At 47.8% G+C, this 27,375-nt stretch overlaps 2 pseudogenes; one reads left to right on the top strand and one right to left on the bottom strand.

Annotated features, from left to right (window-relative positions):
• The first annotated feature begins 9,802 nt into the window (after positions 1-9,802).
• LOC120846523 lies at positions 9,803-14,102 on the top strand (annotated as a pseudogene).
• An 11,265-nt stretch (positions 14,103-25,367) lies between these two features.
• Positions 25,368-27,366, bottom strand: LOC120846527 (annotated as a pseudogene).
• Between the last annotated feature and the right edge of the window lie 9 nt (positions 27,367-27,375).

The following is a 27,375-nucleotide window of genomic DNA, read 5'->3' as shown; positions in this document are numbered from 1 at the left end:
TCCACACTTGGTTATAGTTTCTGGGTAGCGCTAATAGAGTAATGCTTCCAGCAAAGCCATATTTGTTATGGGGTGTTACCTATTCCCTCGTTGGGCTCCGTGGTGGGCGGCGCGCCACAGATTCCGAAAACCCTTTGCCTTTTTATGGCGCCCCTCTCTTCTCAACCCCGAGCAGAGCGACCCCCGAAAAGGGTTCGCCCCGCTCCCCTTATTTTTGAAAAAGGTAATGAACCTGAAAAATATCCTCGATTTCTTGTAGTACACTCCGCAAGTGACACTGTGCATTTGTCAAAAGTTTCTCCCTTTGTGATTGCAAAGCATCTAGAACAAGTGGTTGGAAAATGTTACAAGGCAAAGAAGCTTGCTGGAGACCTCCTTGTTGAGGTAGAAAACAAGCCACAGAGCACAGCACTCTTGAAGATGACAAGCCTGGGAGACTACCCGGTTACTGTCACCCCCCACCGTACCCTGAATACTGTTCGCGGTGTCATCTCAGAAGATGACCTTCTCGAATGCAGTTAAGACGAGATACTCGAAGATCTTCGCAAGAGTGCTGTCGTTGCTGTTCGACGAATCACCTTAAAACGTGACGGACAAGAAAAACCAACCCGCCATCTGATACTCACATTTGAGCTCCATGCCCTTCCATCCACCGTGAAGGCAGGGTACTTGAACTGTAGAGTCCGCCCTTTCATCCCAAATGCTCAGCGGTGTTTCCGCTGCCAACGTTTCGTACATGGTTCCCGAAACTGCCGCGGCCGAGAAACGTGTGGAAAGTGCGGTGGTACTGACCATGTAGCAGACATCTGCGAAAATGAAGTCAAATGTGTGAACTGTAGCGGAGCTCACCCTGCTTTTTCTCGCTCCTGTCCAAAATGGAAAGAGGAAAAAGATGTCCTCACTTTTAAAGTAAAACATAACCTTAGCTACCAAGCAGCCAAAGAACAGCTTGCCTTTCAGGCAAGGGGTTCTTATGCCCAGGCAGTGTTGAGGGGACCCCCACTGTCTACGGCATCTGTGGAGACACAGACTTCTTCAGAAGACCTGTCCTCTCCACATGGGTCCCCTTCCGAACCTCTGAAGGTGACGCACACTCAGTCACCTGCATGTTCTAAGGGTGCTGTACCCTCCAAGGAGGGTACCACTCCCTCCAAGGTACCAGAGGTGCCATCAGCGGCTCTAGCTGGCCCTTCTGGCAGGGGTCGAGGGCTCTCTCCTCGTGCTTCCTGCAGCCACCTGAAGCCCAGGCGGACAGAACAACCTCCTCCTCCGCCCAAGGGCCCAACACTCTCGCCGGATGAAAAAATGGACGAGAGCCTACCGCTCTCTGAAGACGACCAGTCTCTCCCTGAAACAGAGTCTCTTCCTCTGGTCTCCTCTGAGGTTGTAGGACGACCAAAGGACACTTCTAAGAAAAAAACAATCCCACATGTTGAGGCACCAAAAGCCCCGTAAATTTATAGCTTTCTCTGGTATATATATAAATATATGTATATATATTGATCTGACTTCCTTTTAAAATATCAATGTCCGTTTTTCTTCAGTGGAACTGTAGAGGCCTCCTTCCTAACTATGACGATGTGAGCCAGCTACTAGACGATCACGGCCCCATTGCATTTTGCTTGCAGGAAACACACCTAAAAGCGAGCCACACTAATATATTAAAGTACTTCCAGGTGTTTCGCAAGGACCGGTTACAAGCCGTTCATTCATCTGGATGCGTTGCCGTTGTAGTGCAACGCGCAACCCTATGTAGCGAAGTGACTCTGCACACTTCCCTGGAGGCTGTGGCAGGCCGCATTTTGTTAGATCGTTTAATTACAGTTTGTTCCTTATACCTACCCCCCAGTTATCAGCTAAAGATTGAAGAGCTTGAAGACCTTGTTAGCCAGCTCCCACCACCTTTTCTGCTTTTGGGAGATTTTAATGCACACAATCCTTTGTGGGGGAGTGGCAGACGAGATCCCAGAGGGGCTCTTATTGAACGCTTTCTTCTTTCCTCGGGATTGTGCCTAGTTAACACAAATGAAGCCACATATTTTAGTTCAGCAACTCAGACTTTCACTTCCATTGACCTATCTATTTGTCACCCATCATTATTCCCATTGTTTTCATGGAAGGTCATTCCGAATCCTCACGGAAGTGACCACTTTCCCATCATTTTAGAATTTAGCCATCTTCCCATGACAGTCCCTACGCGATCTCCTCGATAGAAATTTGAAAACGCCGACTGGTCAACTTTCAAAGAATCGTCACTTTTGGCATGCACATCACTTGACGATCTCGATATTGATAGAGCCACTGAACATATCACTCACCACATTTTACAGGCTGCCATTCTTTCCATCCCCATGATGTCCTCGCATCTACCTAGGAGACCTAAGCCCTGGTGGAACAAAGATTGCCGTTTGGCCAAAAAAGAACAAAATCGAGCTTGGGGTATTTTTAGGCGCTACCCTACAGCACACAATCTTATTGAATTTAAAAGAAAAAGGGCCCAGGCGAGGTGGATTCGAAGACAAGCAAAGAAAAAAGGTTTTAGAGGGTACACTTCCTCAATTAACAGCACTATACCTGCGAAGGAAGTCTGGGATCGCGTACATAAAATTGACGGCTCATACCGGGCATTGACTGTCCCACTCCTGAGTCGAAATGGAATGTGTCCTGCAAGTCTTGAGGAACAGGCCAACATCCTTGGCGAGCATTTCGAGTATGTCTCCAGTTCCCAACATTATACTCAGACGTTTCAGCGACACAAGACAAATGCAGAAAAAAAAGCTGTTAACACATCAGGTGGCATGCACGAACCCTATAATACTCTACATTATATGAGCTTCAAATGGCACTTCTTTGTCCCAAACAAACTGCCCCTCGACCAGATGGTTTTCATCATAAAATGCTTGAACATCTTCATCCATCCACTATGGAGCTAATTTTATACCTTTTTAATAGAGTTTGGCTCGAGGGCCACTTTCCATCCTCTTGGAAGATTGCTATCGTACCAGTGCTGAAGCCCGGAAAAGATCCCTCTTGTGCGTCTAGCTTCAGACCATTACATCTAACTAGCTGTCTTTCCAAGACACTAGAAAGGATGATTAACAAGAGACTGATGTTTTTCCTAGAAGGAAACAACTGCCTTGATAAGTTCCAGTGTGGCTTTCGTTCAGCACGGTCCACTGTCGATCATCTCGTCCGCTTTGGGACCTTCGTACGTGAGGCGTTTGTCAACAGGCAACAATGTCTCTCCGTCTTCTTTGATTTGGAGAAGGCATACGGCACGGTCTGGCATTACGGCATACTGCAGGATTTGTTCGATCTTGGTTTCCGTGGCCGAATGTTGAGTGCTATACAGAGTTACCTGCAGCAGCGTACTTTCCGCGTAAGGCTGCGAAAAACTCTCTCTAAGGAATTTTTTACAGGAAAATGGAGTCCCTCAGGGGGGTGTGCTGAGTGTCACTCTTTTTATCGTCAAACTTAATTCCATTGGCCGTGCAATTCCTCCTTAGGTACAGTATTCTTTATATGTTGATGATCTCCAGATCTCCGTTTCATCCTGTAATTGCTCAATTTGTGAACGTTGCGTCCAACTTGCGGTCAATAATTTGGTCAGATGGGCCGATACAAATGGTTTTAAATTTTCTCCCGAAAAAACAGCTTGTGTCAACTTTTCTCGTTGACGTGGTGCTCTTCAGGAACCATCTTTGAACATGTATGGTTCTCCTATTGTTGTAAAAAATGAGCACAAGTTTTTGGGCCTTGTGTTTGATTCCAAGTTGACTTTCGTTCCACACATTAAGAGCTTAAAACTCGAGTGCCTTAAATCTCTAAACATCCTTAAGATCTTGTCACATGCATCATGGGGCTCTGACCGACTGTGTCTGCTGCGTATCTATCACTCAGTCATTCGCTCCCAGCTTGATTATGGTTGTATTGTCTATAACTCTGCTCGGACATCAGTTCTAAAGATGTTAGATCCTATTCATCATCAAGGACTGCGACTGGCTACTGGTGCATTTCATACCTCCCCAGTGCTTAGCCTTTACGCGGAAGCAAATGAATTGTCCCTTGAGTGTAGGAGGTTTTCCCTGGGTTTTATGTACTCTGTCAGGGTTCGCTCGGTCGCGGAGCACCCCGTTCGAGATAATATTGAGACGATCAAGTTCCGACGCACATTTGAAAACAAACCTTCCACAGTTCCCCCTTTTTCTATGAGGAATAATACTGCAGCACAATCCGTTGGGATGGATGCAAAGCCTCAGTTAGTCCAATACCCTCCAGATATAGCTCCATGGAACAACTGCCAGATACACTGCGACCTTACACTGACCAAGTATAACAAAAAGAATGTTCCACAGGAAGTCATAAGGCAGGACTTCTTTGAGCTTCAGACCAAATATCACGAGTATGCCAGTTTTTATACAGACGGGACAAAAAAAGACTCCGTAGTAGGCTGTGCTATGGTGGGACCATCAGTAAATCAGGTGAGGAGAATAAATTCAAAAGCCTCTATACTAACAGCAGAGCTTTATGGTTTGTTGTTAGCTGTTGATTACATAATCAAAAAACGCCTTTCTCACGCTGTAATCTACACCGACTCTTTAAGCTCTCTGAAGGCTGTCGCATCAATGAACTGTGTAAAAAAACCCACTGGTTTCCGAGTTAAAGTACAAGATAATCCTGGCTGCAACGAAAAATTTTGACATAGTCTTATGCTGGGTTCCTAGCCATGTTGGCATTCCTGGAAATGAAGCAGCTGATAGTGCAGCCAGCTCTGCTAATGATAGAGAAATTGACACACACCAAATACCCTACAAAGATTACCACAATTCTCTGAAACGTTGCATCAAAGCAAAGTGGCAGCTGCAGTGGAACGGCGAAACCAGCAACAAACTACATGCAATCAAACCTCTTCTAGGCGAGTGGGAGAGCGCCCGACATCGGGAGCGCTTTTATGAAGTCGTACTGTGTAGGTTACGAATCGGTCATACTCGTCTCACACATGGACACCTCTTGAGCGGGGAGGATGCCCCTGAATGTGTGCACTGTAACCTACCTCTAAGTATTATGCACATACTCATCGAATGCCCTATGTATGACCAATGCCGATATAAACGCTACTCACTGCTTTATAAAGAACACATTCCACTACACCTTGCCCTACTACTAGGTGACGAACCGCTCATTCCATACAGGTGTGTTTTTAATTTCCTCACGGATATCGGCCTTCTACACCGACTGTGATTTTACGTTCTATCCTAAATTCATTGTCATATTGTTTACACTTATACACATTCATGTTCATGATTTTATCATATATTTCGCTACTATAGCTCTTTCCTCTTCCCGAATTGCAATAGTCCAAGCTTGGCACAATATAGCCTTAGTTGCTGATGCGCCATAAACCCCCAATCAATCAATCAATTAGACCAGTGACAGCTAGCGCTCCTAGCAGGCGGCATTAAGCATAAGCTCGTTCCGGTCAAGTTAGGTAGTTTCGGTTTTGGTTTGGGCATTTCTGCTCCGGTTCTCCGGTACCCTACTCCTTCTCTTTCCTTCTCGCCTCCCTCTTCGCTAGGCTCTCAGGAGCTACTTGGCTCCCGGAGCCGCTTCTTTTTTTTTAATGTTGACGCAGTTTTATTTTAATTTTTACGATAGAATATGTTCAAAATGTACTGTTAAACATTGAAGTTACACTGTCTCCACATTGACTCCTGACTGGTGGAGCACTTTGGTGTCAACAACAGAAAATGAATCGAAAACATTTTATTAGACCACATTCATATATACACGATTTACTTCAGGCACTCTGTATGTTTTATCAGAAAAAGATACTCACAAAAATAAATGAATATGAAGGAGTTCGGCATATCATACACTTTGTAATCGATTTTTAGCGGAACCAAGTTAACAAAAACCTTCCACTGGGAAAATGCTGAGTGATCCTTTCGCTTTCACGATGACTCGGGCACAGGAAGTAAGTTCAGAAATAAATAAGACATCGCTATCATTACCAGTTATTAGAGTATAATAAGAGTACAAATTCTCAATTCCCGGCTAATATAAAACACACGAATTGGCATAGCCTGAAACACACTGTGGGAGATTCATTACCAAACAATGAGAACTCTATTAAGAATCTGACAAGATTCAACGTCCCTAAACGTTCCCCAAAACACATTTGATCAAAAAGGAGGTATGGCACAAAAAAAAAAAAAAAAAATTGAATCATAAAGCGGCTAAAAAAACTATAGATAAAGGATACAAAAGTGGATGCATTTTCTTTCGAATCTATATCCTCTATACATTATTTTTTATAGATATTCTGTAGAAAGTGGATAAATCGTTTTGCAATGGGGTCGTGATACACATTTGCTGGAAATAAGGGAAATAAATGTTTGGAGTGCAAGGTGCACCGCTCAATTAGTAAGCGCTTTGTTTTTGATTTCGCAACCACCTCGGTTAATACATTATTAACCCTAAAACTTGTCTAGTGGCTTACCAGCAACTGAAGAGTGCAACCAGACTTTGTCCAAGTCTGGTTGCATGTTTGACGCCAACACGCTTGTGTTGGCTTCGAACATACCAACACAAGCGTATTTTGCAAAACATTAAAGAAAAAAAAAAACATTTGTGGCACTTTGAGCAAAGTTAAACTACTCAGTCCTGAAAGTGTGTGATTCAAGGCAGCACAAACTCCTCGAACATGCGCCACACTCTATATTACGGCAAGAAAGTGATTTTCTAGTTGCTGAATGAAATTAAAGGCAACCGGTGATAATATTACTATGTTCCCGAATAGTTTTTCAGGCACATGGTATGCTTTCAGCACCAGAAATTGCTGGTGAGGCCTGGTCAACTTGTCAGACTCATCCCTCAGCAGCTGAGAACAGCCACAACTGTGGCTTGTCTGTTCAAGGAAATGCTTGATCAGATACCCCCAACGTAGTGAGTGAACGAGTCATCAATTATGTTAGAGCTGATGTCTGATGTCAGGTCAGAAATATCCTCTAGTGGCGGGAAGTTATCAATTGGAAGACATTCCACATTGTCTGCAATTGAACTTTCGTGGGGCAAAAATATTGACAACTCCTTGAGGAGGTCAGCCTTGTCATCCTCTACGTTTCCATTGTTCGACAGTTTGAACAGTTTCTTTATCCGTTAGCGTTTTAGTCCTGAGGTTAACTGATACACATTTAGGTTTGTATTTCAGCCCAGCATTTGTCATATAGCTCCAAAGATGTTCTCAAGTGGGTCTTGCTGCAGGCGTCGTGTAACTAAGAACTTAAAGCCATAGCTGTTTGAAATCTCCTCCCAGAGCATGAAAACACTCTTTATGGAAACTTACCACCTGATGATGGTTTGTGGCTACCTCCTACTTGGAACTTCCATGCTGAAATCCATCAGACTTGCTGGTGAAGGAAATCGAGTATCTCAGATTCTCCTTTCAGAATGGCATGACGCCACTTTTGTCCTGTCTTCTTGAATTGTGAGCTATTTAGACAATCAATAAGTCTGTTAATCCTGTTGTAGAAATAAGCTGTAGCCGTGGCTGCCTCAGGAAGCTCCTTGGCATAAACAAGGGATAAGACGGCGAGACAGACTAAAGCATTCAGTACCTGTGCAGCATGCTCTACTTTTATGTTATTCTAAGGGTTTTGAAAAATGTGTCTCTCAGTAAGTAAAAATGTGGGGAGGCAGAAGCTCGTCAAGCAACAACTGAGTTGCTTTTTTGTCTGTCTCCCCTCTCCTAATGGAGAGAAATAAAAAGTTTGAGTTTAAAAGTTTCGGAGCCAATCACAGCCTCATCTCATGGGTAGAACGATAAAGTTCTACAATATATGCGACTACTCAATGACCTCATTTTCAATGCAAAATTTGTGTGCTTAGAGATTATTCCTGGTTGTTTTGATAAGGAGCGGAATATCAAAGTTAAAGTAAACCTGTTCGTTGTCAACTTCAAAAATTGCTTATCAACATACACACCAAACTGGTTGGCCAAGCTTACGTTTGAAGCCCCCTGACCACAGACCAAAGGCTTTACTGTGAAGCCAACAGTCTTAAGCTCCCGCAAGGAGAGGAATGAGGAGACTGCATATATAAGAAGGTGTTGAAGTGTGCACAACAGTGTATGCAAGGGGCTGAACCCAGCTCCTGGAAATTCCAGAGAACACAACAACTAAGGCTCTATCTGCAACACCGTTCAACACTGTCATCTGTAAATCCATAGACAATGACGTGCGCATGGTCATAAGTCCAGTTCTTTTACAAAAAAATCTCATCGAAAATGGAGGTGCACACACGATTCCAGCCCGACGGAAACAACAGAGCGAGAAGCTCAAGCTGCAACCTTCTTTGATGCAAAGCCGACCGAACACACTGCAGCAGAAAGCACAGACGGACGCCACACATGGCACGGACGAACGACGTACGGACGAGCACAGGCCATGCAGCATGATGCTGAGGCGACGGCGTGCAGGCAAGCGCGGGCAGGCGGCCCACGGCAGGCCATGGCAAGCGCCATTCATCACATGGTTTTTGTGACGTATTAGACTAAAACGTTTTAGTCGTTTTGAGTAAATTACATAATTCTAAAGCATAGCAATTTAAAAAATAAATACTTCTCACAGAAAGAGTTCTAACTAAATTTAACCAAATTACAGAAAAGTGCCACGTAGCGGAGGGCATTAAAGGGATGCTGAACCGAAATCTGGATTCCCCAAAACACGTGGCAAAAGCGTGCAACGGGATGTTACAAACACCAAAACATCACTCATACAGCAATATCTCGAACGGATGACAGTATTTCTCAAAAAAAAAAGGCGCGTTTGGCAGAAATGTTTACGTCATGTTTCTCCGAGAAGGAGAGGGAACGGCTCGCGTCTTCTCTACCTCGCGGCCTTGAGGGAGCAAAGCGAAGAGAGGAGGAAACTAGGTATCTTGACGGTCGCGCGCCTCGTTGGCCTGGTTCAATCTCGACCTCTTTTTCCAAAAATATGGTGTTCCATTTGAGATATCCTTACTAGTAGTGTTGTAGTGATTGTAGCGTCCCGCCTACATCTCCTGCATTGTTTTTTTTTAAATCCAAATTTCGGTTCACCATCCTTTTAAACTCGCTATCTGGGCCGCGAATCGGCTTCTGTGTCCTCTCTTTACGTTTACTATATTACTCTATGGGCTCACTTTCAGGCGGCGCAGCCTCTACCGCGAGCCACGCGCTCCTGTGTTCTTATTTCATTTTTCCCCGATAGTACATGACAAGCGCCGACTTCATAAAAATTCAGTTGTAAGTCAGCGCTTATCGTGTACATTCCTCTCACTCGTTCTTCGTCTAATTTTTGCGCTTTTTTGATTGGAACGCTACAAGGGGTTTACTTTAAAGACATTTCGTTTAACACCTCAACTGCAACGGCTCGCATAGGCGAAAACACCGTGTTCAAGCCAAGCCTCTCCAGCATGCAACAAGTGCTGTACGCTTTCTTCTGGTAAGATATACTGAGTAGCCAGTACGAAGCCGCGACCGCAGTCAGGGCCCTCTTGGGCATCTTCTACTCCGAAAAGCCGCACCCTGTCAATGTGGAGGGCCAGTTGTTCCGCCGCCTCCACATTTTCACCTCTGTAAACCACACACGGTGTCGCCGGGATGCCTTCTTCATGCAGATGCAAAAACAGAACTGATTCAATCACAGTACAAAAAAGAGGCAGGCACCAATTCTACCGATTATGATTTGATTTTACTACTAAAATTCACTACCTAGCACAGGGATCCTCAAAGTGAAGGTTGCAAAGTCTCAGAGAGCTGTTGATGGCCTATGTGCACTACTTCAAATCGGTATTATTCTATCACCTTTTTTCTATCTCGGTAAATTTTCTTCACATATACGAAGAATATTTACCGAGAGTCGGCGCTTCGGCGGCAGCTGTGATGAGCCTCTGCTACGGGTGCCGTGGCTGGAGGTCACAGCATCCGTAGGATTACTTAGTCTACAGTCCATGACTTGTTGCATTATGGATATATCAGAAAGTGTACCCTAATAATCGCGAAATGAAAAAAAAAAACAAAAAAAAAACTTTCAATTAAAACATTTAGAAATAAAACTCGCTGCTTTTTCCCGCTATATTGTGAATGCATTAGTAGGTTGCGCAATCAGGTGCCAAGACTTTTATAAATATCTTCCCTCCAGTTCCTTAAGTTCGCAAATTATTTTAGAACGAGGCCACAAAATAGTATTTGCAGTTAGGCAGGCTCAGGGCCATATTGTCGCGAATAACAATTGATGAGGCGATAAACACTGAAGAAACTAAACGTTTAATGGGGCGAACTTGTGCCCAAAAATAAAAAGGGAACAGATGAAAGCAGAGCGTCTGGGGCGTCGAAGTCCGCGTGACAGCAGAGTCGAACGCTGGGGCTAAACTGACTGTGGCTCGCCACGCGGAGCCCCTTATGTACATGCGTGAGCTTCTGGAATAATCGGCGTAGAATGTTCAATGCGTAGAACAAACAACGCGATTCTCGAATTTACCAGAAAACTAAATTGCAGGAATAATAAAAGTTGGTAAAACATATAAAATAGCGCAACAGAAAACAAGGACAAGAAGTAAACAGGACAGGCGCTAACTTTCAACTAGTTTTATTCTGGAAAATCGAACACATATATACACGACAGGCAAAGCAGCACCACGTAAAAGTTGATTAATTTTTCACCCGATCATTCAAAAACTGAAATTCATTACAATGAAGAACAATAGAAGTTCCGCTGACACATGCCGTCCCACTTTTTTTGATAAAGAAAGCTTCCAACAGCTCTCGAGCGACCGTCTCTCGGCTTCTTCCTAGTATCCGCATCTAGCCGCGCAAACTACAGAGTTTTGGTGGCATTGCACCCTTCTTCGAGTGCCCAGGACAGCCGAGAAAAAGGCAAACAGCCCCGGATGGTTTGATCGTGCTGGGCGACACCAGCATTCCAGCTCAAATATCCTCTGCCCTCAAGAAAGGACCGAAATTCAGCACCGAGCCAAAGATTCCAGCCCATGAGCTTCTTGCTCTTAATCGCCGAATGTCCAACAAGGCGGAGCAGGATGACCGTGAATGATGTCTTCTTGATGGTGCTGACTGTCTTCTGCGAACGATGACCAGGAGTTCTCGCCGAGGCAGGGAATCGACTGACAGTGTGGTGACTTTTTTCAGGGAAAAAGGTCTTCGACTCTTACAAGCGGACAAAGAGGGCGGCTTCGTCGTTATGCCGTATGATATTTTCAAGGAATGTGCACAGGGGTGGAACGGCTGCGCCATTTGCGCCATTTTGTGCCAGACGCATTTGTCTGCGCCATCCTGCGCCATTTTGCGGAAACTGCGCCACTGCCGATAGCTTGCGCCATTATGCGCCAAATCGCACAACGTGCGCCCAAAAAAATTGTATTTTGTCTTGGTTTCGGTTTCTATCGACTCGACTGGCAACAATGAGCACGTTTAGCTTGGTCGGCCCTGCAATCCTTTGTTCTGTTTATTCTCCCTATGTATCTCGATTCGGAAGCGCGCCTAAAAACTCGGGGATCGGATTCCAAGCGCTACACCACCTGCATGCGACTGGATTGTTATTCTTCAACCATCAGCGATTAAGCAAGTCGGCCGAGGTGAGGTCGAGTCGTTAAGCGTCAGATTGCCTGAGGCTCTGCGGCCCGGGATCCAGAAGTCAGCCAGTGGAAAAAAAAAATGAGCAAAAGATTCCGTTTAGTACTTAATCGTTATAAGTTGGAACCGCATTCCCGCAAGATAAATTGTGATTTGATAGAACTGGAAACGCTGTCCGATCCGAAATTTTGCCGTCCAGCAGCTCTCACGCGAGCGGTAGATCTGTTTGGCGTACTTTAACCTTGCTCTTGTTAATCGCTTTGAATACAATAACTCTGTTAATCGTAGTCTGCTGCTTCGATATTGAGTTGCACAATAGGATAAACTCGAAATTTGTTGCCCTGTTCCTCCACGCAGCGGCACGTCCGTTGTTTACGCACGTCACGTGGTTCGCACATATAATTACTATGTCGAGCACGTGAGTTGTGCGATAAGCAGTGCTGGTTTGCATCTTGAGCAGCTGAAAGCCACTCAGAAAATATCAAGTACATTATCTTCAGAAACGTATGGTACTTGCGTTTTGGCTCTCATTAAGGCTCACAAAGTTCCAAGTTTTCGCATCTGTTACACTGTTATGTGTTATCCCATCTACCTAGGTTCCTAACCTCTCATGTTCATCTGTGCTGCTAAGCACTATTGAAATTGCTCCCGTGCTCGTCTAAGACACAAGCTGAAGTGCAATGAAAACTGATCTGAGCTGCTCCTAGCCTGCTCCAGAATGTAGTTTTAGCTGCTCCCAACCTGCTCCAAAACAGCGGTTTCAGCTGCTCCCGTGACTGCTCCCAAATACATTTGATGAGTTCCACCCCTGTGTGCAGAAAAGGCCGTCATGAAGAACTTTGCCCTGGCTGATGTCAAACCGCTAAAGGTAAAGAAGACTGCTGTTTCTTTGTGTAAGAGCCTAGAGCTGCAAAAACTGGCAAAAGCTGTCGGCGATTCGAAAAACGTTACTTTAAAGGTTTTTTTTAATGTAAAGACGCATAAGGAGGGTTTTCCGTTCCGAAGTATTGTTAGTGAGAAAGGTACTTGGCAACAGGAGGTCAGCAAATATCTGCTAAAACACCTTAATGGGCTTACTATGAATGACCCCTTCGCGACCAGGAACTCGTTGGACGTGATTGAAGAATTAAGAAGTAACAATTCTGTTGGTTACGCTTTTTCTATTGATGTAGAGGATTTGTTTTATTCAGTGCCGCATGAAGAAATGTACCGCTCTGTCATCGGGTGTATCGAAGCAAGTGGCGTGGTGGCTTTCCAGAATGCTTCTGGTATTCCTCTGGACAGCTTCATGGCATTACTGGAATTTTATCTGAGTAGCACGTTTGTGTCGTTCGATGACAAGCTGTTTATCCAGCGCAAAAACATTTGTATTGGGTCATGCGTCGCTCCGGTGATTTGTAACATTTTTTTGTCCGCTGTTGATCGTGAATTGAATCGTGTTTTAGACGCCGACAATGTTCTTAAGGTTTTTAGATACGTGGACGATTTTCTTGTACTTTTAAAAACTAACACCCCTGTGACGCACTGTGATACAGTACAAAGTATTCTGTCAGCTTTTGAACAACATGGGAAAGGTCTATTTTTTACTCATGAGCTTCCTGACAACAATCATTTGCAGTTTTTAGATATTAGCATCACCATCAATGAACGACGTGTGTGCTGGATGTATCGACCTCGCGCGCGGAAAGAATTACTTCCTTTTGATTCAGCGCATTCAAAGACTGTTAAGAGAGCTATTGCAACTTCGTGCCTGGAGTCTGCACTGCTGAAGTCTTGTGACCATCAGGCGGATGCTAGTTTTAAATATCAAATTTCTAGACTGGAATTAGCTGGCTTCCCGTGTTCGGTCTTGGTTTCTGTGGCGGAGACCGCCTTACAAGAAATGAAGGGGTTGAAAAGAAAGGTCCCAACGAGGCAGAGAACAAAAAGACCAGAGGTCATTACGTACATACGCAAGGTTGCCCACAATCTGAAAAAAGTTGCAACCAAGTACGATGTTCCAGTTGTATTCTCTGCCCCAAAGAAGTTGGCTGGGTTGTGCGGCCGCATCTCTGATGAGGAGGCAAAAGCACCGTGTGATAAAAAACACGTCACCCCTTACGTGGACTGCACAGTGGGTGTGGTCTACGAAATCCCACTGAGTTGTGGAAAGGTATACATTGGCCAGACGGGGCGGTGCATCTATGACCGAGCACGGGAGCACGCTTTATCAGTAAAAAATAAATATGGCTCGCATTTGCCTATACATTGCAACACATGTGGCTGTGTTCCGCGACTTCAGCAGGTGCGGATACTAGGAAGAAGCCGAGAGACGGTCGCTCGAGAGCTATTGGAAGCTTTCTTTATCAAAAAAAGTGGGATGGCATGTGTCAGCGACACTTCTATTGTTCTTCATTGTAATGAATTTCAGTTTTTGAATGATTGGGTGAAAAATTAATCAACTTTTACGTGGTGCTGCTTTGCCTGTCGTGTGTATATATGTGTTCGATTTTCCAGAATAAAACTAGTTGAAAGTTAGCGCCTGTCCTGTTTACTTCTTGTCCTTGTTTTCTGTTGCGCTATTTTATATGTTTTACTAAGATAAACCAACTAGCCCAACAACGTACCTTACTAATAAAAGTTGCGTCGCTCCCAGGAATCGAACCCTGGCTTTTCGCATCGGAGGCAGACACGATAACCGTTGGGCCACGCGCGCGCTGCCTACTTGGCCAGCTTTGCGCGCGGCATTACTCCTCTCTTTAAAAAGAGCATCGTCCCGATGCAACACAAAACAAAACAAAGCAAATAAAAAGAACGGTAAACTAAAAAGTCATTTGGAACACATTAGGTCCACAGTCTTAATGAGCGTAGTACGGCTTCAGGCGCAGGATGTGGACGACATCAGGTCGTGGTGGGCGGCGTGATGATGTTCTTGTTCCGTCGGGCATCTCCTCCCTCTCTCTTACGGAGACTGTACGGCGATCGATGCACAGGGCGCGCGTCGTCCTCAATAAAGATGCGGTGCTTCGCAACGGTGGTTTGGCGCACCTTCGACGACCTCGCAAAGCAGTCGCGGTATTCGGCGAGAAGATTAATCAGCTGTCGTCGTTTCGGGTCCGGAAGCTTAGGGTCAATGTCGAGCTGCGCTGGCGACGTGCTGTCTTGCTGAGGTCGCGATGATTCGTCAGTAATGGCGGCGACTTCGGCGCAGTTTCGGAGTTCCTCGACCTGGCCCACGGCTGCACCTTTTGTGAGGTGTTGCGCTTCATTTCGGAAGTTCGTCACGAGGACCACAGTGCGACCATCCTGAAATTCAGCAACTCCTCTTGCGACGCCTATTCCTCTTCCAAGGAGCAACTGGAGGCTTCCTTCGAGCAGAACCTCGCCGCAGAAAGCTTTGGTGATCCCGACGGGTACAAAAACACTCGACCGCGGCGGTAAGTTCACGTGGCTTGCGAGGACTCGGACCGCAGATGACGTCGTTTTGGGTTCCTCCGGTGGTGAAACAGGTTTTCGTAGCGTCAACCGGTTTGCTCCGAGGTCAATGACGGCGCCATACTCGCAGAGGAAGTCCATTCCGAGGATAACTTCCCTCGAAGAGTCTTGCAGAACAACGAACTTCACAGGGCACGTCTCACCGTGGATCTCGACGCGCGCAGTGCGTCGCCTGACTGGTGTGATGAGGTGCCCACCGGCGTTTCGTATTTGAGGGCCTCCCCACGGCGTTGTCACTTTTTGCAGGCGGCGAGAGAGCCTCCCACTCAAGACTGAGTAGTCTGCTCCGGTGTCCATGAGTGCCGATGCGTCGCGGCCGTCGATAATAACGTTTAGTTTGTTGGACACCGATGCAGGGACGTCGTTGTGATGCGTAGCATCGAGAGAGTGGGAGCGCTCCGGCGTTTTGGAGGCTCTTTACTATGGTCGTCTTCGGCAACGCCACCTCCAGGCGTTGCCGCACTTAGTTTTCCCGACGAGAGAGAGGGGACAGGCTGTCCCGACGAGAGCGGGACAGCCTGTCCCGCTCTCGTCGGGTCGTTCGGCGCAAACCCTCGTAGGCTCATTTGACGATAGAGGCACCTCCTATAAACGTTGTCGGCGTCACCGCAGTGGTAGCACAGCGGCCACCTGTCGGCCATCCGCCGCACGTCCGTCTTCCTCGGCGAAGGTTGCTCCGGACGGACGTACTGGACCTGTCCTTCCTGACGCTGAGGAGACTGCGGCATCAGAGGATATCGTCAGGGTGGTGCCGTGGACTGGCGGTTAGCTTGCGGCGGTCGTCGGGCCATGGCAGCGTAGCTCAACGTCGGTTCCTCTGGCGTCATCGTGTTGATGGAAATTTCAGGCTGGACGGCTCGGTGAACCTCCTCCCGGACAACCTCGGCGAGTGATATTGAGGACGGGCTATCCGCAGCGGGGAGCATCTTGCGGAGCTCTTCCCGCACAACTTCACGGATGATGTCGCGAATGCCGGGGACGCTAGGGCTGATGTCATGGCCGAATGCAGAAGAAGCAGCGATGCTCGAGTGCCGATGGTAGCGACTGGCTCTTGCGAGGAGGGCACGTTCTATGCTCGTGGCTTCCTTGAAGAAATCTTCGACGGTGGCTGGAGGGTTGCGGACAAAACCACCGAAGATGTCATCCTTTACGCCTCGCATCAGGATCCGCAGCTTCTTTTCATCGGTGGCTTGAGGGTCGGCACGAGCGACCAGGTGCAAAACATCCTCAACAAAACTGGTGATCGTCTCGTTTGCGCCCTGGGTCCTCATTTAAGAAGGTCCTCGGCCTTCTCCCGTCGATATTGGTTGGTGAACGTCTCTCTCAACGCATCCTTGCAGGCGGTTCATGGGGTCAGCGAAGTCTCGCGATTCTCGAACCAGTGCCTGGCCGTTCTTTCGAGCGCAAAGTAAAGACTCTGAAGGCAGTGTTCGTCCGTCCATCCGTTGTGCTGGGCCGCTCGCTCGTACTGTTGTAGCCAGTCCTCGACGTCTTCATAAGGCTCACCGTGGAAAGACGCGTGCGCAGGGACAGCGACGGGAAGGACAACGACGGGAGGAGTGATCATCGTCGCGGTCTCCTTTGATTTCTGCGGCAGGGGTCTGAGTTCCGGGAGTAGGCCTTGGTTACGGCGACTTGGTCTGGTCTTCTGCGAACGGTAGCCTCCTGGGGCTGAGCATGTCACTTGGCTGGCGTGTTTTCGGAGGAGTACGGTCCACGGGCATAGAATGCAAATACCCCGCACCTCCACTAAAATGTCACGAATAACAATTGATGAGGCGATAAAGACTGAATAAACTAAACGTTTAATGGGGCGAACTTGTGCCCAAAAATTACACCATCTTCCCAAGGGGAACCATGGGGTGATGCAGAGCATGGGGGATCGTTATTAACGGGGTTAGTAACGTTGTTAACTTGCGTGTTATTACGTTGTTAAACTTGCATTGGTTACCACACATCGCGTGAACGTTGTTGGAAACTCCGCGATGCTCCGCATCCCCCCATGGTTCCCCTCGGGAAGATTGTGTAATTTTTTAACGTGCATCACGCAGTAGAGATCACACGAACGCGTGCCGGTACGAAACTCATCTAGATCGAAACGGGCGGGGGCGGCGAGGATCGAACCCAGGAGGTTCCCAGCGCAAGCTTTCGCTCCACGCTCCGAGCTAAAACGCGTCAGCCCACTCGGCCACTTCCTCCCCGTGAACGCGCGCAGCGCGGTAACGCTGCTGATATTCACACTTGAAGGAGAGGAGACTAGAGGAGGAGAGTTCCGCATGCGCGCGGTGTGAGTAGAAGCGAACGCACGCGAAGTGCACGCAGCTGGTAGAGGCAACGAGCTTGAGTTTTACCTTAGAGCTGTAAACCGGAACCCACTGCCTGCAGCGGAAATGGCACCTCCCCGGTTGCCGCCATCTTGCCTGTTTGCCACATTAGTGATCACGTGACGTTAAGATGGCTGCGCCCAACGGTGGGGCAGATCAGATTGGCCAGATCGCGGTCAGCAGATGGACACTCTGAAACTGCGTTCGATTATTCGAATGGCGCCGAGTTATTCCGGCGGATCAAGTCACGTGACAAGACAGATTCAGCAACTCTGGACGCGGGTAGGTTTCGGACGCAACAGGTGCGAGAACTTCACCCTGGAGTGAGATAGAAGCTGCGTTCGATTTACTTGCAGCTCCTGCACCGGTGCAGAAAAGTGTGGGGCGGTGTACTTCCTGTCGTATCTCAATGCATATACCGGAAGTAGACTGCCCTACACTTTTCTGCACCGGCGCAGGAGGTGCAAGTAAATCGAACGCAGCTTTTATCTCACTCTTAGATGAAGTTCTTGTACCCGTTGCATTCGAAAACCTACCCGCGTCCAGCGTTGCTGCATCTGTCTCGTCACGTAACTTGATCCGCCGGATTAACTCGGCGCCATTCGTGTAAGATTCGAACGCAGCCCCAGAGTGCCCGTCTGCTGACCGCGATCTGGCCAATCTGATCTGCCCTACCTTTGGGCGCAGCCATCTTAACGTCACGTGATCACTAATGTGGCAAACAGGCAAGGTGGCGGCAACCGGGGGGTGCCATTTTTGACCGCTGGTTTACCGCTCTAAGTTTACTCAAGCTCGTTGGGTAGAGGGCAGAGAGAGTAACGTGCAGCTGTTGGAGAGAGGGAAGGAGGAGAGTTGCGCATGCGTAGTGTGAGTGCGGACTACGGCGCCGCGGGACATGGACCCGAGCAAGAGATGCTCCGCATCTAAAATAAAAAGGGAACAGATGAAAGCAGAGCGTCGCGCGCGTCGAAGTCGGCGTGAGAGCAGAGTCGAACGCCGGGGTGAAACTGACTGCGGCTCGCCACGCGGAGCCCCTTATGTACGTGGGTGAGCTTCTGGAATAATCGGCGTAGAATGTTCAACGCGTAAAGCCATTCGGACCTCTAACAAGCAACATGATTCTCGAATTTACCAGAAAGCTAAATTGCAGGAATAATAAAAGATGCGTCGCTTCAAGAAATTAAACCCTGGCTTTTCGCGTGGGATGCAGGCACGATAACCGTTGGGGCCATGATCGCGCTACCTACTGGGCCACCTACCTACTTGGCCTACCTACTTGGCCAGGAGACTGGGGTCCCTCAAGGGGGAGCCCTCAGCGTTACTCTCTTTTTGGTTAAGATGAACTCAATAGCCCGTTCCCTACCTTCCTCTGTGCAATACTCACTCTATGTTGATGACCTTCAAATCTCTGTTTCATCGTGCAATTTTTCTATTTGTGAACGGAGGCTTCAAGTTGCCATCAACAATCTCCTAAAGTGGGCGGATGAAAACGGCTTTAGTTTCTCTCCGGAAGAGACGGTTACTGTCTGTTACTCCCGTATACGGGGAGTCCCTGCGGTTCCTTCTTTATATATGCGGCAGACCCCTATCCCGGTGAAAGTAGATCACAAGTTTCTGAACCTCACTTTCGACCGTAAGCTTTCGTTTGTGCCTCATATAAAAAGTCTGAAGTTAAAATGCCAGAAATCACTGAACCTCCTTAAAGTCTTGTCCCACAAAACACGGGGCTCTGACCGTCTATGTCTTTTGCGAATCTATCGCTCGGTAATCCGCTCACGCCTGGACTATGGCAGCTTTGTGTACGGATCTGCTAGGCCATCAGCTCTTAAGGCACTTGATCCCATCCATCATCAGGGACTTCGCTTGGCAATAGGTGCCTTCAGAACGTCGCCTGTGCTCAGTCTCTACGCTGAGGGAAATGAGATGTCCCTCGACAGACGGCGATTCTCCTTAGGATTTATGTATTCATTAAGGATACGATCCGTCGCTCAGCATCCAGCCCGTGAGGCAGTGGAGGGCACGAAATATCAAAGGACATTCGAAAACAAGCCTAGCATTATCCCTTCATTCGCGATGAGAAATAGGAATGTGGCAGAGTCGGTTGGGATAGACAGTAAGCTTCCAGTTGCCGCAGTTCCAAAAACGGTGGCACCATGGGATTTCAGCTGCATACGTTGCGATTTGTCACTAACAAAGTTTAATAAAAAGGATACCCCATCCGAGGTCATGCGACAAGAATTTTACGAACTCCAGAAGCAGCATGATTCTCATTCACACTATTACACAGACGTCACAAAAACGGAATCATTTGTTGGCTGTGCCATGATCGGCCCATCAGTAAGAAGTGCTCGTAGGCTAAATTCGTTCGCGACAGTTTTCACTGCTGAACTGTGCGGCCTTCTGCTTGCAATAGATCACATCATCCAAACACGTAACTCCCGGTCAGGTGTATATACAGATTCGTTGAGTGCGTTACGGGCTCTGATTTCACTTGAAACCCTAAAGAATGCACTCATTGTTTTATTACGAAGAAAAATAGTAGCAGCTACCAGGAAGGAATGTGATGTTCTATTCTGCTGGGTGCCGAGCCATGTCGGAATCCCAGGGAATGAAGAGGTAGATTGTGCTGCAGGCACTTGTGGCACTCGTACTGTGGACATTAGTGGTATCCCATTTAGAGATTACTGTGCCCTAGTCAAATGCCATCTTAAAGCTCAATGGCAAACAGAATGGAGCCTACAGGTGTCCAACAAGCTGCACATGGTTAAGCCTTTTCTTGGTGAATGGGAGAGTGCTAGGCACAGAGACAGGTTCTATGAGGTAGTCCTCTGTCGCCTACGCATTGGGCACACGCGGCTGACGCATGGACACCTTTTGCGTGGGGAGGACCCTCCGGAATGTGAGCATTGCCAACAAACTTTGAGTGTCTTGCATATCCTTCAAGGTATATGTACATGGGTAGCGAAGCTTCCACAGAAGCCCACATGTCGAAAAAATGGCGGCCCATGGGGCTGCTTTAGCGCCATCTATGAGTCGCGGGGACGCTTCCGGCGGAACAAAAAATAAACTGGAAATGACGACACTTCCGAAAAAAAAAAAACGTGACGTCATGCGTGCGTGTGGTTTGGCACGAAAATTAAGCAAAAAGAATTCCAGAGACTACAGGTAAAATGAACGACATATACACTAAAAAGTCTCAAACATAGCTCTGTGTTAGAGCTTTGTTTGATACTTTTTAGTGTGTGTGTCGTTCTTTTTACCTGGGGCTCTAAACTCGTCGAGCACGAAGTTCGGGCCAAAGTTGACGGAGCGCACCGATTGGCCTATCATGACGATGACTTCACGCTTTTTTCGCCGACGTCCAATCGGCGCGCTCCACGAACTTTCGACTCCAACTTTGTGTTTCACGAGTTTAGGGCCCCAGGGGCCCTAAACTCGTCAAATACAAAGTTGGGGCCAAAGTTCACGGAGCGCGCCGATTGGACTATACCGGCGATGACTACGCGCTTTTTCCGCCGGCGTCCAATCAGCGCGCTCCGCGAACTTTCGGCTCCAACTTTGTGTTCGACGAGTTTAGGGCCCATGCAGTCTCGGGTTTTTCTTTGGATGTTAAATCTATTCTGGATTGTTTACGCCCTTATTTGCCCCTGCTCTTATATTTGGTTCGAAATGTTTTTCTCTGCAGCCGACTTTGTTAGCCTACCTGCGATGAGAGTGGTTTCATTTCATCACACCATTGTGTCTTCGTACTGTGGTTAAACTCGAGCCACAGTGTTTTGCTCTTTGTTCCTTCAGGATCCCTCGGAAATATGTGGGAAACCTTAAAGCGAATGATGTAATTAAAAAAAAAAAAGTGAATCAAATTTCTGGAGTGTGTTGCTTATGAAATACACTACAGTAACTCTAATGCAAGTCCAACGTCGCATTAACAGTCGCGTTTTATTTGTTCTTCACTTACAATCATTCAATAAGATTACACACTAGAATCATAAATCGGTATTCACTATTTTGAAAGTGTGATGGTGGAAGAAAACTAGTAGATCGGTACATAAGGCGCATTCTAACATAATGAGACAATGTACAATCGGCTGGATGTTGTGAGGACATTGACAGTTTACCGGCAGCAACTCAGAGGCTCCACAGTGTTCTGAGGACAGCTGTAATCACCACGGTAATACACAGAAAAAAACTACACTTGTCTACGCAGTCCTTGGGCACTGTACCATAATGCTGAAAATATTTTAACTTGCATCTGCTGGTGCTGCTACACTGCAACGAGACGATTGTTTGGTGCAGGTCAGGGAGGCCTATGGAGTAAACCATCTTGGAGCCCTGTGGTATGCTGCACTTCATAAGCCAGTGTTGCTTCATAGCTTTAAATGCTATATATGTGAATCAGTTAGAAGACTGCGTTACTCTCCAAGAAAACAAAGAAAATTAAAGGTTCGAATAAAACATGCCTAGGCTGCTTTAAAAAGTTCTCTGGGTGGTCTCACGTGCGTAGCATGTGCACTTGCTGCCTAGCTTTACACTTTGCTGCTGTATTCATCACCGGCCAAACCGACCCACATTGCTCATTCTAAGCTGGGCTTCAACGAGTGCAGCAACAGCAGGAGATACATGAGCGCGGACACTCTCAACGACTTCGGCAACAGTCATCTGACGTTGTCGTTGCAGCCTTCTTTGCAGCCTCTTGTTGCGCTCTTGAAGCTGTCGCATTTTGGCTCTCAGGGCGTTCACCTTCTTGTCAATGCTGCCTTTTTCCGGGTGCTGCAATTTGACAAATGAACCAGATCAGGTCTCCAAGAAAAACTTTCATTCGCCACCAATTTAATAAATGTGTAATCTATTCACACTCAAAAATACTCCTCAATGATTTGAAGTGTCTTTAAACAAGAAGAGCAACTATGACAGACTACACATATGCAATTCAAGATAAGGAAAGCAGCAGTACATCTTTATGTCGGCCTAGGCGCTTCATGTTGGCCAGAGATCTGATAGTCCAAAAAGACAAGGGCGCACAAAGAAACATTCATGTCAGAATAGGCATCCAAACTGTGAAATGCATTTTTAAAGCTTGACCATACCTTACTTATGCTTATTGCACTGTAACAGTGAAGCGCTCGCACAAAAAAAGTCAACTAATGTTTGGCAGACAGGAAAAGGGACCATGACAGGCTCAGCATCACACACATATGACCAAGGCAGCTTTTCGATACCTGTAAAAAACAGTCTTACGTGAGGTTTTGCGGAAAGACTTGTGATTCAATGAAACCGGTTGAGCTGTTTTGATTTGGATGGTGTTAACATCTGCATGTGGAACATGTTTTTTTTTGCATTTTTGAGTGATTGACAATGACAGTATATACCATGAAACACAAAAATGTTGTGAACTTTGAACAAACTTTGATTTGTAGCTGCCAGCTACCCGCTCTTGTGTTATGTGACCCCTTGCGCCATCAACTCTCAAGATAAAGTTTAGTATCCGCTGGTGTTTTTTTGAGCCTTTGCTTTTTATTTTTGCGGTTTGACCTTTTATAATTTCACAAAAAAAAAACTGCAAAAGAAAAAAGTTTGCATCATAGAAACCTCTCACATTTGCTAGAAGACCCAGCAGCACAGCCAGAGAGGTAGTCCCTAGGCGACGGTGAAGAAACCAAAATCTCCATGTCAGCCACGTCCCCACTGGACTCTTGAGCAGGAGCAGCACCTTGACGTAAAGCGTAGCTGTGATCAACTGCAAAAAAAATGAAAGGTTTTTACAAAAACTGTAAGTAAGAAAGCAAGGTCAACAAAGTGGAAATTCGGGCGAGTTGGTTTTTCATCTTAACTTGCAGAAACAGTGCCTCTCTGTGTACTTTTACAACGCCTGTCTGTATACTCCTTGTTTCTTGTTTTTCGTCAAGTTGTGCTGCTTCTACCAGTTAAAAAAGCAAGCTCACAAAACAAAGTTGGAATAAAAGGATAGTACAAACAATATTCGGCAACCACTTATTATGGGCGCCTAGTGGACTGTTACCTAACAAGGTGCACGAGTATGTGTGGTCCAATGAAGCCGCAGAAATCCGCTCTGCAAATTTATTGTGAATTTAGCGAAGGAGAAGAGGTTGAAGTACTCCCTTATTCCCCTATTTGAACGCATAAAAAGGAAATTCACCTTCGTTTTTATGACAGGTTTGTTTCAGAAGAATGGTCGTCAGGGTGACCACAGGAACTCCGTGAGTCTGAGCCGCCAGAGTATGTGCAGCTCGATGAGGCTGGCGAACTCCTCTTTGCAAATTTAGCGTGAAGTTAGTCATTGAATAGTAGATGAGCTCCTTCTTATGTGTTTATTATAACACACAAAGAAAATCGCCTTGTTCCCGCAAAAGTTCCATTTCGCAAAACTGGTCGTCAGGGTGACCACAGGAGCTCCGTGACTCTGAACTGCCGAAGTATATGTAGCTCAGTGAGGGTGGCGAACTCGCCTCTGCAGATATACGGTGAATTCGCCTATTTTAACACAAAATGTAAATCACTTTCTTTTATGGGCAGCTTTATTTTGGAAGACTGGGTGTCGGCATGGCAAAAGATGCTCTGTGGACTGATATTGACGTTGATTATGCCACCTCAAATAAAACGTGTCATTATAAACGGGCCTGAGATTAACTTCTAGCAGTACCTCTGACCATGTTCTATCAGCTTTTTCCAGCTAATCTCACCTAGTTCTATTGAAAAATGCTCAGGTCATGAAGACCATGAGGTAATGCAGTGGTGCTGGCAGTTGCTGCCACTTTATGTTAGTTACAATGAAAAAGCTCACCATGCACAACTGCTGAACCTGGATAGCTTTTGCTGGAAATTTCGCCATGTGTTGTCTCTGCAAATAATATAAAAATGTTATGAGCCCTCAGAAGCAATATTTCAGCCCCATGTGGTAACTATTTTTCTAAGAACGGGTTAACCATGCTTAGTCACAAAGTGCACGGAAGGTTTATTGGTCTGCTTAGCTTTTGTGGGAAGCACACTTGGCAACGGATTGTGACGGAGGTGTCCAGGCTGCAGGAAAGCTGACTCCTCAAAATGTAAGGAGCAAACTACTATGTCTCGTAGCTGCCATGGAGTCTTCCCCTGTAAACTTCGGTTGTTGCAGAAGTGAGCCCAGGCTTCGCGCCTGCAGATAAGGCATGGTGCTATGTGGGAGCCGTGAATACTTACGAGAAGAAAACGTAGCCAAAATGTCCACAAACCGAAGCAAATCAGAGCAAGGACATTAACAAATGCATGACATCAATGCTCCATGTACATCATGAGGAGTTAAAACATCAGTCTTAGGCACAGATGCCGTACTAAATATCTGTGTTGTACCACTGATAACCACGCCGATGATCACGACACTAGGCTCCTCAGAGCCAGGCCGGTACAGGTAAATTTGAATATCGTGGGCAGTTTTATAATGACAGCACACAACGCTGCGAAGTCAACATTCCTACTATAGCATATTACGCCTCCGGGTGTACTTTCTTGTGCACATCAGACAACCATAACAGTTTTAGGTAAAACTAAGAAGAGTTAAGAGGAAGACCGAACAATGGGGCATGGCATCACACAGCAGGCATGTTACTGACAGCAGCTAAGTCTCACCTTCGAGAGTCGAGGGGAAACCGGTGCAGCGAGATGCCAGCCGTGCGGGTGTTGCTTTCACACACTTCCACGGAGCACCGTTTCCTTGCGTATCGCGCTGTGCTCATCGTCGCACGTTGAGCCCCTTGGACGCAGTAGTGTCCAAGGTCCAAGCGCACGAGTGCCAAGTTCCCGCGCAAGTAACATGGCTAATCACGCCCGAGCAAACAAAACTTTCCAAACGGTGTTAACTGCCGCTAAAACAATTAAAAGCGAAGAGCACGTGGAGGAGGAGGAGGAATAAAACGTCTTTATTTGCCTGCAGAGCTACGTCAAGCCTAGCCGGTGCGGCCCACACCATCCGACGCCCCAGCGCAGGGGGCCCGAGGTCGGACCTGCCTGCGCAGTAGACGCCGGGCCTGCTGGACGACCGCTACCTGGAGGTCCAGGCTACTAGCCATCACCCCGGCTTTGATGTCCGGCGGAAGCCCACTCGACGTGGCCGCCTCCGCCGGCCGAGTTTCGCAGTCCCACAACACGTGCTCCGCAGTTGCCCGCGCACCACACAGCACGCACTTATCACTTGAGTACACCTCAGGCGCCACATAGCGCCCCACCACAGGAGTAACCACGCACTCCACCTGCAACTGCCGCAACAGCACGGCATCCTCCCTAACCAAATCCCCGTGGGGCAGCGGGAACACCCGCCGTTCCTCCCTCCTGGTCCTTAGCACTTCCCCAAAGCCGCTGGGCGAATACTCCGCGGCGCCCCCGAAGGCCCGGCCAAGCAGTTCTCGGGCCCTTCGGTCAGCATCCACGTTGCCCGCTTCGTGAGCGGGGCACCACACAATGTCCACCGCGCCCGTCGGACGCAGCAGCCTCTTGGCCACCACCCCAACGCGTCCACGCGCAAAGTTCCTTATCGCACTCATAGAGTCACTCATGACCACTTTGGTCCCTGGCAGGGAGGCCGCCAAATTAATGGCCGTCTCCTCCACCTCACAAATATTACTAGTTCTAACACTCACAGCGGAGAGCACCTCCCCACTTCCCGCCTTCACAGCCACAGCCACCCCCACTACCCCTCGAAGGGCAGCGTCAACGTATACAGTACTATCTTGTCGCCCGTACAACCTGAAGAGGGCCTGCGCTCTGGCCTCCCTTCGTCCCTTATCACGCACAGGATGCATGTGCTTCGGCACAGGCCTAACCCTGACATTTTTCATCACCTCTCCCGTCAGTCCCCCGCCGTCAGACGCATCCTCCGCCAGCAGACCGACACGCCTCAACACCCCCCTGCCAGCCGCAGTGCGCTCCAGCCTTTGAATCTGCGAAGCCCTGTGCGCCTCGACAATCTCCCCTATCGTATTGTGCGCACCCAACATCTCCAGCTTCGTGCTAGTGAAGGCATACAGCCCCAACGCAGATTTGTAAGCCCTGTGACCATGGCATCCAGCTTGTTCTTCTCCCCCGCCCTCCAGCGAAGGTAGGGCGCCACGTACATGATGTGACTCAATACAAAAGCCTGAACCATCCTCATCACACCGGCCTCGCGGATACCCTTCCTCCTGCTGGTCACCCTCTGGATCATGCGCAGAGCAGACGCTACCTTACCCTGAATTTTCCCGAGCATGACCGAATTACCCGCCTTCTCCTGAACAAATAGCCCCAGAACCCGCAAAGCGTCCACCCTCGGGACGGGTCCCCCGCCGGCGATCAGCCGCATCTCATCCCATCTACAACGCCCAGCATAACACACTAGCAACTCCGACTTTTCGGGAGCACACTCCAACCCCGAACCCATCAGCGCCTCCTCAATAATCTCAATCCCTCGCTGCAGCGTACCCTGCACCACCTCCTTCCTCCGATTGGTGCACCACAGCGTAAGATCATCCGCATATATAGAGTGCGGAATCCCCTCCTCACAGAGACCGCAGGCGGCCCCCACCATCACTAAATTGAACAAGACCGGAGAGATGACGGAGCCCTGTGGGGTGCCGACACTACCCAGCTCCCCCTCACCAACATCCAAGTCCCCCGCCAGCAGCCGAGCCGTCCGGCCCGACAGGAAGTCCTTAACGTAGTTATAGCTCCGTCTGCCGAGCCCCGCATCCGCCACGCCGCGAAGGATGGCAGAATGCCGGACTCTATCAAACGCGTTGCGCAAGTCCAGACCCAGAACCGCGCCCGGCCGCCTCGGCTCAATCACCTCGTGGTACAACACCAACATCGCGTCCTGCGCCCCCAGGCCCTCCCTGAACCCGAACATCGAGCTCGGGAAGACCCCCTTGTCCTCCAAAAAGGATTGCCACCTCCGCAGTAACATGTGGTCCAGAACCTTCCCCA

This window comes from Ixodes scapularis, unplaced genomic scaffold, assembly GCF_016920785.2.
Source record: "Ixodes scapularis isolate PalLabHiFi unplaced genomic scaffold, ASM1692078v2 PGA_scaffold1__304_contigs__length_218370807, whole genome shotgun sequence".
In the NCBI taxonomy this organism is placed as follows: Eukaryota; Metazoa; Arthropoda; class Arachnida; order Ixodida; family Ixodidae; genus Ixodes; species Ixodes scapularis.
The sequence above is the reverse complement of the archived record's forward strand: the minus strand, read 5'-3'. Positions and strand labels throughout refer to the sequence as shown.